This window comes from Macrosteles quadrilineatus, unplaced genomic scaffold, assembly GCF_028750875.1.
Source record: "Macrosteles quadrilineatus isolate MER2022 unplaced genomic scaffold, UCM_ALF_1.0 Scaffold_4__1_contigs__length_99947679, whole genome shotgun sequence".
Lineage (NCBI taxonomy): Eukaryota > Metazoa > Arthropoda > Insecta > Hemiptera > Cicadellidae > Macrosteles > Macrosteles quadrilineatus.
This window is the reverse complement of record NW_026542597.1, coordinates 12,295,639-12,309,145: the sequence shown is the minus strand read 5'-3', so window position 1 is coordinate 12,309,145 and position 13,507 is coordinate 12,295,639. Positions and strand designations below refer to the sequence as shown.

The 13,507-nt window shown below is 34.1% G+C and overlaps 1 protein-coding gene across 2 annotated transcripts in view; it reads left to right on the top strand.

The window, feature by feature from the left end:
• LOC128992329 (TLD domain-containing protein 2-like) overlaps positions 1-13,507 on the top strand; it is a 419,200-nt gene that overhangs the window by 47,286 nt on the left and 358,407 nt on the right. The window contains exon 1 of one of the 2 annotated variants that reach the window (XM_054415846.1): positions 1,696-1,790. The exons of the other annotated variant lie outside the window; for it this stretch is intronic. The gene's annotated coding sequence lies outside the window, so the exon portion shown is untranslated. Of the gene's footprint in view, positions 1-1,695; positions 1,791-13,507 lie in introns of those variants that run through there. 2 annotated transcript variants of the gene reach the window in all.

Here is a 13,507-nt window from a genome sequence, read left to right as displayed (position 1 = left end):
TACAAAAACTATGTAAGATCAGTATCATAGAACTTATAATGACTGTTTCTATCTTATATATCACCTGTTTAGGTTAAATACCTATTGTTTATTTGTGATAATCAATAGGTGCCAGAGTTCATACAAAAACAATTGCACATTACCTAACTATTGATAACACCGTATACGGAATACCCTTGGACCTACTTTTGTAGAAACTTGATCCACCTGCTGCCTTCTTCGGGTTACTGAACATTGTACTAGAATAGCACAGCTGTTGTGTGATCTATTTAACTTCCTTCCATTGCCGATCAACCTAACAACAGGTGTTTTTGTGTTTATTGCAATCTATATATAAAGCCAAAAGTACCCATGAACTTTTGAGAAAACTACAAGTCACACCTCCATAAACCATATACTTAAAATGTTCGTCATAACGAGAAACCTTGCGCAAAACTATCCATTATTTCATAAATTGCCCTTTAAGGTCGTAATTTTGTTCTAAAGGGAACTTTCCATATACCTAATGTTAAAAATACCTCAGCTGTACTTATTTGTTTGTTATTATTTCAATTTATTACCTTAAAATCAGGTGTGATTATTTGTTAATTTTACTATATTTTGTTAATTTCAGGTTAACTCAACCAATCGATAGTTTAATTAATACCTCTGAAGTCAAAGGGGTGAAGCCCGTGGGTAACAGCTGTTTGTATAGTTTCAAAATTCTCCAAACTTCACAATAATAGATTTGTATTAGTTTGGTTTTCTGATCTTTATGTGCACAACTGTTTGCAACACGAATCAGGTATACCCATTATTAATTTTTTATATCGGAACCGGGGTAATGTCCCCCGAACTCAAATAAATAAAAAACACAATAAAACTAATTTAATAGAAAAGAAAATAGCATCAAAATCTGAACCAAAAAATATAATAATAGTAATTAAACAAATAAAAATAATGCTAGAATACTCCGAGATAAACAGAAGGGCAAACCCCCCGACACCATATTCAATATCACCCTCAGAAATATCAAAAGGAGTGCGATTTCTCTCAGCCATACAACAAGAGAGTCAACACAAAAACAATGGGAATGAAAGAAAAAAATAAAACAATATATTATTCAACTATGGTTTGAAATGTAACCATACTTTGTTAAATAATAATAGTAGTATTTTAATGATATTTTTTCATTAGTCTTTGCATTATGAGTTAGGTGAAACGTCAAAATGTCGTTTTGGTAGTTATACGTAACCTCAACACCTTATTTGTTCGTTTTCATTGCTAAGTCAAAATAACTTTCGTATTAATGGCTGACACCTGCTTCGTATAACAGCCTAAACTGGGTCGGTACCTCACGAAATAAGTTGAAGTAAAATGAGGAATTCTAATGTACCCACACAATAAATTGTCCCTTTGGGTAGTAGATACATCTAGGGAATGGAACTAGGACAACGTAGGATAGTCTTTTGGTGAAACTAACTTACATAATTTTCCTTAAGATAAAACACCAGATAGAATAATGAAGGCTATGGTAATACCATGGAGGGTAGTCTGCGTGGTAAACCTAATCTACATACTTCAAAGTTCACACGTTAAATGTATTGTGTATTGAGGAAAGTCTACAAGGTAAACCTACCCTACACCATGTACCTCTGGGTACGAGGAACGTCTGCGAGGTGGACCTGTTTCCACCAGCTGATCCATTGTTGGTGGGGGAACGCCTGGTTGCTGCCTGAACGTTCAGTTGGTGCGCGGTTTGGTTAGCGGACAGTGTGATTTTCGGATACCTAATTAACTCTTTTATAACGGTGAGCGCATTTTTATATTATTTGAGTTGATTTAACATTATTAGTTTTGCATTACTTAATTTTATTGACTCGTTTATGTTTGTTAAATATGACAAATTTGGAAGAATTGTTTTACGTTGTTTTGTTAGTTTTTGAAGCATGTTTTAACATGACATGTTATCAGTTTAGGTTATTGAACTAAACTTTTTTTATTAATATTTGTTTGGTTACTTGGTTTATGTGTGGGTATGTTTTTTTTTTACTTGTTGACAACATTTCTAGTATAATTGTTAAGCAAACCGTTATCATGTTTAACTAAAAATATAATCTAACCTACACAACTACACACTTTTCCGATTCAGGATACTGTATTTTTATTTAGCAAATGGCATGCATAACTGGAATATGTTCTACTTAGTATGGGTTTATCTTGAGTCAATGAATACTTCTTTAGCTTAAGGAGGGGTAATAGAAAAACCCAAAACAGTTTTAACGAAATTTTACTTAGTAGTAACCTGAATTTTGATTGAGTTTTGAAAACTTTTACTTGCCGGTAATAATTATTTATTTAGTAGAAGGATTATCCATGCAAATGTGACAGGCCCTATTATATTTTGTAAACTTCACGAAAAAAGCGTCATTGAACACGTCCCCAATTTTCCCTATACATGTTTCTACAATCTCCTTAGAGCTGTGCATCAAGATATTTGCTCACAATCTTCGTGATGACTAACTAAAACTATAAAACTATAAAAATAATTGTCACCCATACATATTTTATCGCAATGTTGGACCGAATCAGAGTCATTTAACTGTTTTAGCGGACCGGTTTCGATAATTCTCAATCACCGGATTCAAATGAATTGCCGAATCCAATCACAGATTCGATTCTAGCATCGTTGTCCGACATATAACATTCCAGAACCGATCGAGCTCTTATCGGTCATTTCAATCCGAATCGTCGAACCACTCGAGCATTTGCCAATGCAATTTTTTTACTTTCGAAAATTAAACTGCACAAGGCAAAATAACAGTATAACTTGTAGTTATTGCAATTTGACCAAAGCATTAAGATAGTATTTTTTTTATGAAAGTTTTGTGTAAAAAAAGGTTAAATAACGAATAGCAATGATGCCATTATGTTTCGATAAGCATTTGATTTAGCACACCTTGAAAGCTTCGATTTATGCACACTATTTAGTTCAAAGGAAAAATAAATAAGATATTTAAGTAATGGCTACTAAAAAATTGTTTGGATTTTTATAGCATTACAGATTAACTGATAAATTTATTTGCTGTTAGTTGAAAGAAATACAATCAAGCCAAATAGTGTATTACCTGAACAGAATGCAGTGTATAGCTACGTCAAGTACAGTAATATACTCAAAACTTTATTATTGTGTAGATAAAATTAAAATTTTTTTGAAGTTCCCAAATTTTTTTTAGCTTTATAAAACAACGTAAGCCACGTAGCAAGGATGATAGTTTTCTCGAAAGACATAGCACCGAGACATTTTATATTACTCGGTAATAAATTTTAAGGTTTTTTACATAGCTCAAAAAAATTGTTAATTACCTAACTAAATGTATCTAATTAATCAACCTCTTTATTTTTTGGGTATTTTTTAACATGTAACCTATTACAGTTTTACCATGATATTTTTATTTAGGCTACTAGAACAAACATATTTCTTGACTCGTGGACTAATAAGTGACTTTAAACTGTAGAGCCATTTTATAAACCTCGATAGAAATGTTTAACTGTTAAAACGTAGTTGCGTCAGAAACCTTTCATGTGCTCATTATTTATTCAACTTGTTCAAATAGAAACTGTAATGGCTAGTGACGTCAACACATCTGAATCAAGCCGAGTATTTCACTTGTGTTAACTGGATAACTCAACAGCTGATGCAGCTGCAATGTTGATTGTTGGCAATCAGCTGTTTGCAGATCAGCTGTTTGCTGCTCAACGATCGAGCCGCATACATGCTGCAAACAGCGTTCCGATCGGTTTTGAATTTTTCACTTTCCGTTAGAATTTAATTTTATATCGAATGTGTGAGCGGAATTGTTTAAAGTACTAAGTTTAACACCTTAATGATTTAGCTCAGCCAATACCATCCTAAACATAATATAGTGTTTTAAAAATTATGGGAGAATAAAAGTAATTTAATTAATGGTTTTAACTATAAATCTTTTTAAACATCCTGGATACAAAATACAAAAACTTAAGTGATTGTACATACTACATCCACAGATGGTACTCGCCTGTTATACCATTGACCAAAGAAACAATTAAATAAATGAAAACAAAATAATGAAAAAATGTTGAATACAAATGCTAGAGGACAAGGATATAAAAAATACTAAGTTCAAAAGTTGGTTAGGGTTATGTAATTTTCCCCCCAAATATTTGTCAAAGTCTCAAAAAGTATGTTTAATTAGTTTACCGTGTTGACCAATCGAAACATGGTGTTTATATTTATTTATTCAGCCAGTGTAGTTTATTATACGTATTTATATTTATACTAAGTGTGTATGTGGTCTGCGTCACAGCCACAAGTCGTATTTTATTTTACACACCTGTTGTTTGTTTTAAAAATTCGGTATATATTAAGCTAGATGTGCAGTGGTGGCTTAAAATAGTTTATTAATTGTGATATTGTCAATTGTAAAGCAAACGGTAGTTGTGGCGTCATACTTTTGACTGACTCAACAAAACAGGATGAGTCATAGCAGATAAAATCTGAATGCCGATATTGCTGTCCTTCGTGATAGATAACGAACGAATATTTATAAATAAAGATATGGTACAGTCAGTAGCAATACTGTCTTACAGCTAATTTTAATAACCTATAGGGTTTATTGTTACAGTATTGTTTCCATAGTCTATTCTGTATTTAGAATTTGTAGCTTTAATAGAAGTTTAGTATTTTTTTTTCATTCTTCCGCAGCCACATATGTTTTTAACACTGAATACTGTCTTTGTGGTTCTTAAGTAATTATTTTTATATCTAGGGTAAAATAAATAAGCTTGAGGATTTTCGCTGTACATTTGTCACTTTCAAAACTGAATTTGATGAAGAATATAGTTCCGTTTAATAACAAACCGTCATATCATTATTTACCATAGACTAACCAATGTTTGCGTTAATTTGTTGTAATGTTACATTCTAAAATGTGATAAAACCCCTCTTATAAATATCGTTTGAATGATTAAAATTTTAAATGTTTTGAGTAGTTTGAGCTTGAATGACTTATTTGTTAGCAAGCCAAAGCAAAGCGCTGTATCTAAATCCTTTCAAACTAACAAAACAGGTTAAATAATAAAATACAGCTGTTTTTTTCCATTAAAAACGTTAACATTTAACGATTAATTTAATTTTTAAGTTTTTTTAAGAACTTGAACATTATTTATATTCCACAGTATTCAGTAATTTTTGAGCTCGTGTAGAAAAAAATCACGTTTGGCTATAGTGATGAAACTATTTTCTCAGCTATAGTCTGTATGATAAAACCTGCCTCCTGACCCTTCATCTACCTGGGAATTACCTGGTCCATAGGCCGATATCGTGCCATCTCGTCCAGTGCTATCTCGTCCAGCGAATATTTACAGTTGATTAAACACACTAATGGGTGCGATCTCGTCCAATTTTAACTTGGCATGGGGTACGGATAAGGAACGCAAAGCGGGTAGTCTCCGGCCTGCAAGTCCAGGGAATTCCATATAGGTTAGGGCACATGACTCCTGTAGTTATATTGAAGTTGTACTAGTAATGTCTCTTACTCAATCAAAAGGGACTGAACTGTGGAAACAAGAAACTGAAAACATTATGACAAAGCAATAGTGGCTATATCGTACATAATATAATTTTGTACAGTATATAAATATTTGATATATAGCTTTGTAAGATTTAAGTAGGCAGACAATTTGACAAGGCTGAAATGTCGCTTTTTGCATTGCCAGACTTGGTTTGTGTTTTCCAACCTGTTTAGTAATATGTAGTACAGTAATGTGAAAATTGGCTATGTAAGTTCGCTGCATTAGAGTGAAAACATTCTAGAGGGGAATATATCACACACTGTATTTTATGGTTGTTTTATGGTTATCAAGTTCTGCCATATACTCAGTGTTTGACAACGTTTTTACTGTTAAGTTATATTATCCAACAGCTGTTTGACTTAATATGCGATTATCAAAGAACGGCACTGGAGGTAAATACTAATTACAAAAGTAGGCTACTGCAAACGTTTCAATAGTTTTTGTAGACGTGCCTGGCGAACAATAGGATGAGTCTTTGGACAAGATAGCACTAGTTGGCAGTAGGGGATTAGCTCACCACCCTTCGTTCGAGGAATTTGGACGACTTATCACTTGGACGAGATTGCACTTGGACGAAATAGCACTTGGACTAGATGGCACGACCCGCCATTGGCCAGTCCCCAGGTAGAGGAGGTTCAGGAGACAGGTTTCATCATACAGACTATAATCTAGTCCGTAAACTATTGCTCTATAAGTCCTTTCACAGAAAATATTTTAGTCTATGGTAATTTGCTTCATTGAACGGTTTTCATTCCATAAGTCGCTTCTGAGGTCTACAGAATGTTTTAGGCTCGCAAAGTCGTGCCATTACTGTATACAATGTCAACTTTGTATACCGTCAGGCGCGCACCGCTCTTATCTTTATGGTACGACCGTGCTACATTTACTTCTAACTATCGGCCGTGGTTCACTTTTTATCTTAGTGGAACAGATTTTTGGTGGTAAAACTAATCTTTAAGTATTAACGTGAAGGAATCAAGGACTGAAATCTCCGAAAATAAGAGTTGTAAGTTAGATAAAACCTGTGATTTTATTGTTATTTTGTAAATTTAGAGTAGGTACCGGTATGGTTAAAACTACAGATATTTAAACAGAAACTGTTGTATTCATTGACTGTACTGTTTGGATCAGAAACATAAACAAATGACGTCACTGGCGCGAAAGTAAAACTGTTTTTCACCACACTATGATGTTTTTAGATGTTTTACATACATTGGTGGCGGAAAGTTACGTTTTGCTGGCCATGTCAGCTGTCGTCATTATTTGGGGACCGAGCAGGTATTTACATCCCTAGGACCGCAAATCAGCTGCCCGCTTACTTACTTAAAACATGAATGCATATTAAATACACAATCAGTATCCATAGCATTGCAATAGAATTGTTTTATTGTCACCGTTGCCTAGCAACTATTTATTATTACTTTTGCTGATTCCTCAAATTAGTTCTTCACATAACCTTGAAGTTGTAGTTGTGCTGACTAGGTGTGCATCATTATTGTGGTGAATAGTGGTAATAGGGTATAGTGTGGTGAAAAATAGCGTTCGTACCACGGACCGAAATGGTTTTGCAGCTCTCGATCGTTTTAACGAACTTAAAAACTATCTCGAGCCGGCAAAACCTCATTTTCGGCCCTAGGTACGAAATATACTATTTTGTTTAAAATATTCATTGTTAAAAATTACGTGTTATACACCCAAATCGTAACCAATTGATGATTGTAAGAATTTACTTCTTAAAATCGTTATTACAGAACGATGGAAACATATTGTTTTTTTATTTTCCTTTCTTTACTGAATCTAAGCATCTTGTATACATGGTAACCAAGCGTAATATTGTGATTCAATAATATTTTAAAACGACGAACTGTAAAGGAATATGCTATTATTTATTATAGGAATATTTTATTATTTATTGTAATTCTTTGATTTAAAATTTAAAGTAGGCTACTTCCATTATATGGTGATAATGAATAAATTATTATTACAAAGTTATGACAGGATATTGTACTGAAATTTCGTATGTAGCGCCAATAAAGTTCACGATCAATGTGCTCAAAACTATTTGTAGTGCAAATATTATCAAATGCAATATTTTTAGTCAAAAACGTACTAATACGTATAAGGCATGAAATTATATTTCTCAACTGTAGGACCTACACCTAATGTATCTACAATGCTTAGGCACATGTTAGAGTTGCGTTTGGAAAGCATGAATTTCAGCTAATAAATCTGCCATAACAAAACAACCAGTCATTAACCTAGATTGTAGACAGCGCTGGTCGCTGGTGTCCTGGTGACGCATGGTGCAAGTTGGCGAAACTATAGGTCTGTTGTGTTTGTACTTGATTGTACCCGCATGTCGCTACGCTACCGTGTGCACATAGGGGTTAGGGTGGGTTATGTAGGCTGTGTATTATGTCTGAGTACCAAAGGGACGCCGGGTAAAGCAGTAATGGTGGTGAGTGGTGATAAAATATTACTTGTCACTTTTTTGTTGGAGAAAGTGAAATTTAAATAAATTAAAAAACATTTAAATGAAAAACGATAAGAGGTATTAGGGAACGAAATTCTATTTACTGTGGTTATAACAAAATAAATATAAAACGATTGCTTTTTGAAATAAAATTACATTAAATTATTAATTAAACTAATTAATTAAAACTTTGAACCGATATAAATATACGTGACATTTGCTTTTCTATATGTTTTTAAAACGTCCTAGCTTTATGTTTAATTTTGATCTTTACCCGTTAATTTAGGATGCTAAAGCAATAAAGATTTCATCTGTGGATGTGACCACCTTTAGTTTTAAGTGTCAAAATTTAGCAAATTCAGAAATTTAGATTCTAAACGGCAATTTCAGATTTTATTTTACTGCAAAGGAAATTATATAACATTTTTATTGACTAATTGAATGTATGAATGTTCGAGAAATATGAAATTGGTGATTTTGTTGATTGTGATAATACTACTTCGCTGTTTATATTTACAAAAAATTTACTCTGGGTTGCGTATAGTAAAAATGGGACGAAAGGAATGAATAAATTATACAATTTACTGATTAATCACCAATTGTTGAAAGATAATATTAAATATACACGCAAGTATTCGTACTGATCCACCTATACAGGACATGTGATTCCATTTCCAGTGTACCGGTAATTCAGATAAGTACATTGCTACTTGTATCAGGTAGTAATTGTGTCGAAATAATTACAATCAATTAATTGATCGGTAATTGGCAGTTACTCGCTTGGTTGAAGTCTAAGCGGGTTGTGATTATTCCATTGTTGTCGAGCTAGGGGCTTAGGCGGAAAGTGGCAGACTAATTAATTTGTACATCTCATCTTAAACGCCATCAGATCAATAGATTCCTAATCAATGCTTTGATTTTGATATATATATTCAATAAAATATTTTACAGGGGTTTTGTTACGTTTTAGATTTATGCTTTGCTTGGATCTTTTCAATTAAAACACACATCTATCTATCTATCAATCTATCGTATTTGTAACTTAACTACGCAGTTTGAAATAGTAAGGCTATGTGACTCCAAGTCGGAGGTTGTTTTTAAAACGAGACCCAAATTACAAACAAGTACTGTACTGTAAGAAACTGTTTAGCAAAAAACAAGTTCTAAACGTTCTTATTTTAAACCAATGATTTTTTCACTGTATTCTTATAAAATACATACCCTTTGAGCATGGGAATGCGCTGTTTTGATTCTAATTTACTATAAAATACCAATAACACTAAATCCTTACAGATGACTGTAACAATGTGTCGTTTATCAGCTGATTGGCAATGAAGTATAGACCGGGGATACCAACAATGTGTCGTTTATCAGCTGATTGGCAATGAAGTATAGACCAGGGATACCAACAATGTGTCGTTTATCAGCTGATTAGCAATGAAGTATAGACCAGGGATGCCAACAATGTGTCGTTTATCAGCTGATTGGCAATGAAGTATAGACCAGGGATACCAACAAATGTGTCGTTTATCAGCTGATTGGCAATGAAATATAGACAAGGGATACCAACAAATGTGTCGTTTATCAGCTGATTGGCAATGAAGTATAGACCAGGGATACCAACAATGTGTCGTTTATCAGCTGATTGGCAATGAAGTATAGACCAGGGATACCAACAATGTGTCGTTTATCAGCTGATTGGCAATGAAGTATAGACCAGGGATACCAACAATGTGTCGTTTATCAGCTGATTGGCAATGAAGTATAGACCAGGGATACCAACAATGTGTCGTTTATCAGCTGATTGGCAATGAAGTATAGACCAGGGATACCAACAAATGTGTCGTTTATCAGCTGATTGACAATGAAGTAGAGACCAGGGATACCAACAAATGTGTCGTTTATCAGCTGATTGGCAATGAAGTAGAGACCAGGGATACCAACAAATGTGTCGTTTATCAGCTGATTGGCAATGAAGTAGAGACCAGGGATACCAACAAATGTGTCGTTTATCAGCTGATTGGCAATGAAGTATAGACCAGGGATACCAACAAATGTGTCATTTATCAGCTGATTGGCAATGAAGTATAGACCAGGGATACCAACAAATGTGTCGTTTATCAGCTGATTGGCAATGAAGTATAGACCAGGGATACCAACAATGTGTCGTTTATCAGCTGATTGGCAATGAAGTATAGACCAGGGATACCAACAAATGTGTCGTTTATCAGCTGATTGGCAATGAAGTATAGACCAGGGATGCCAACAATGTGTCGTTTATCAGCTGATTGGCAATGAAGTATAGACCAGGGATGCCAACAATGTGTCGTTTATCAGCTGATTGGCAATGAAGTATAGACCAGGGATACCAACAATGTGTCGTTTATCAGCTGATTGGCAATGAAGTATAGACCAGGGATGCCAACAATGTGTCGTTTATCAGCTGATTGGCAATGAAGTATAGACCAGGGATACCAACAATGTGTCGTTTATCAGCTGATTGGCAATGAAGTATAGACCAGGGATGCCAACAATGTGTCGTTTATCAGCTGATTGGCAATGAAGTATAGACCAGGGATGCCAACAATGTGTCGTTTATCAGCTGATTGGCAATGAAGTTTAGACCAGGGATACCAACAATGTGTCGTTTATCAGCTGATTGGCAATGAAGTATAGACCGGGGATACCAACAAATGTGTCGTTTATCATCTGATTGGCAATGAAGTATAGACCAGGGATACCAACAAATGTGTCTGTTTTGTCGTTAAAACGTGTATCACGGTACAGTACTTGTAATTTGGGTTGGGCTTTAAAAAAAAGCATTGTCTACTTATTCGCGTAAAATCATTGTACAATGTTACTAACGTCAATCATTATTTAGTACCTAGGGACCGAGCTTTGCTTAGAAAAAACATGAACCGATTGATACTCTAAGGACAGTCTTTGCTCAATGATATCTATGGTTAGAAGAACAAAATCAAGGCCACACTAAATAAAACAGGCCGTAATGCTCGTCAATCATGACGTCACGATAGAAGACGGCAATGACGTAATTAAGGTTATATTTTTGTTTTCCATAAAAAGATTAAAACAAGCAGCTGATCACAAACGGCAAAAATACGTCATTGCCGTCTTCTATCGTGACGTCATGCTAGACGAGCATTACACAAAATTCGACAGTTGTGGTTTGATTTAATTCTTTATTTATTTAACAAACATTGCAAAATTATAGGGGAAATATTAAGGGATAAAATTATTTAATTAATTATAACAGTTTCATAACATTGTATTTTAACATGTGACCTTTTGATAGAGCACTGCAACAGTTACCCATCCATCAGTGGACTACGACAATCTAACATTTTAGATCTATTAGCTTATCCAGACCGAGTCAGACCTAGGCTTTGGTCAGCTGACAAGAATGTCCATGCCTCATAACATAACCGGTATTGGAGGTCGTCTTATCAGTAACTGTGCATACAATGCTGACATATCAGTTCAGCTTGTCTGGCGGAGCGTCTGTGGAGTCAAACCTGTTTGGAATGTCTCTAACGGTGGCTACGATCGGGAGGGATATTTTATGTTCAAGTTCATTACAAAACTGTTCAAATTCAAATACAGTTTTGTATTTGAAAAGAAAATTTTTATCTGTCAGTCTGTATTTTTCAGATTATTTATAAAATTTTTGCCTGTATTGATCAAAGGTCTATTCTATAATATTAATAACAGTAAAGAATTCGAGCATTAGCAAAATAGTTACAATTTTAATATAGGTTGAAAATATGGATTTAGTATCTGTGTTTATGCTACAGTTACCCATGATGAAACTTTTCAAAACAATGTAAAACAATTAATATTTTGCAATGTATAATTGATAATATACTTTGACAACTGCATAGAAGGGTAATACTTTATCCAAAGACCAATTACTCCTCTTAGAATTTATTGTTGGCGATCACGTTTATTTTGCTCAAATTGTTTCCCAACAATGATTAGTCATACACATTTTCACCATCAGGAGCTATAACCTCTCTAAAGTATGTAGAACTTATGACAATATTATTGACAAAAAATGGCACCTGTTATGCATTTATAAAAATCACCGTTTTTAGTATTTGTATATTTTGTTGTCTTTTGTCCATTTACGTGTTTTTTTTCACCTTCTCAGGTAACTTAAGCTGCATATTTTATTTTATGTTTTTGGAATGAAATGAGTATCAAAACTTGTGATAAGTTCAAGCTTAAAAAACAAAACGATATTTTTCGTTTCACTGTCTCTATTGAGCCCTATTGGGGTCAATTAATACCAAGTGTAATTGATCATCTTTCTTACGCCATTGCAAGACCGCCCAAGCGGCTATAACGGGTTTTGGCAAAGTTTTCAAAATATATCTATGTAGAAATGGAAATATGTTGATATTTTCATAGTTAAATCCTAAAACTGCAAAACTCGTTTAGAACTATATCGTAGAATATTTCTTCAACAAATTCCAGTAGTATTGTTTCAATATTTCCTTCATAGGGTTGAAGAAATGCGCTGAAAAACCTATTTACTGAATTAATAGATTTTTTAAAATTAACAGATACCAAAAGACAAAACTTCAATATTTCTTACAAAACAGACAGTTTTTGAAGATGATTTAGATAGAAAAAGTTATTTTAAAATGTTTTTATTCCTAGTATTTTTGCGCAAATTGAACGGTTAATGAGCTGTAGCTAAAGATTGTCACGAAAACGATTATATATTATGGTTGTAAGTTTGAAAGTGAATAAAACTTTTGACCAAACACCCTTAGGATGGGGACGCCACTATGTGCGTATTTTAACCCAAATATGAGTGAAGGATAAGTGTAGGACATTCCTTCTGCCGGCAACTCACTCCTACCTGGCTTGGACTTGGCGCAATTAAGAAACTCTTTGGCGCAATTACATTCACGGCCTTATGATAAAAGGAGATTAAAAATGTTAAAGCCTCATGGCACGTGCTCATAGGGTGGGGTTAAGGGTGACTGTTAACTGTTAACACTAGCTACCGACCAATCAGCAATCTAGGACGACATGACGTCATATGCCTGCAGAGGTTAACATAAACATTGACAGGGAGAGGGTGACGAGTGATGACGTCATTGTGGAATATACAACAGGACTGTTCAAGTTCAAACTGGTATTGTATACGAGCACAGAATGAAATACAGTAGTTGTAGAAAAAGGTGGACTGGTTGTTGTATGTTGAACTCATTTTACAAATAAAAGGAGAAAAAACTTCGCTTTATTTTTGATTGCGTTGTAAGTATGGAACCGTTTTTAGATAAAAGTTATGGACATTCAAAAAAAGTTCAAAGTCTGGTGCAAGTTAGAATATTGTCGGTGAAGGGAGGTTTCTATAAATAAAAAGTATATCGAGAGGAATCCTTTGTACGTGCTACATAAACTAGTAAAATA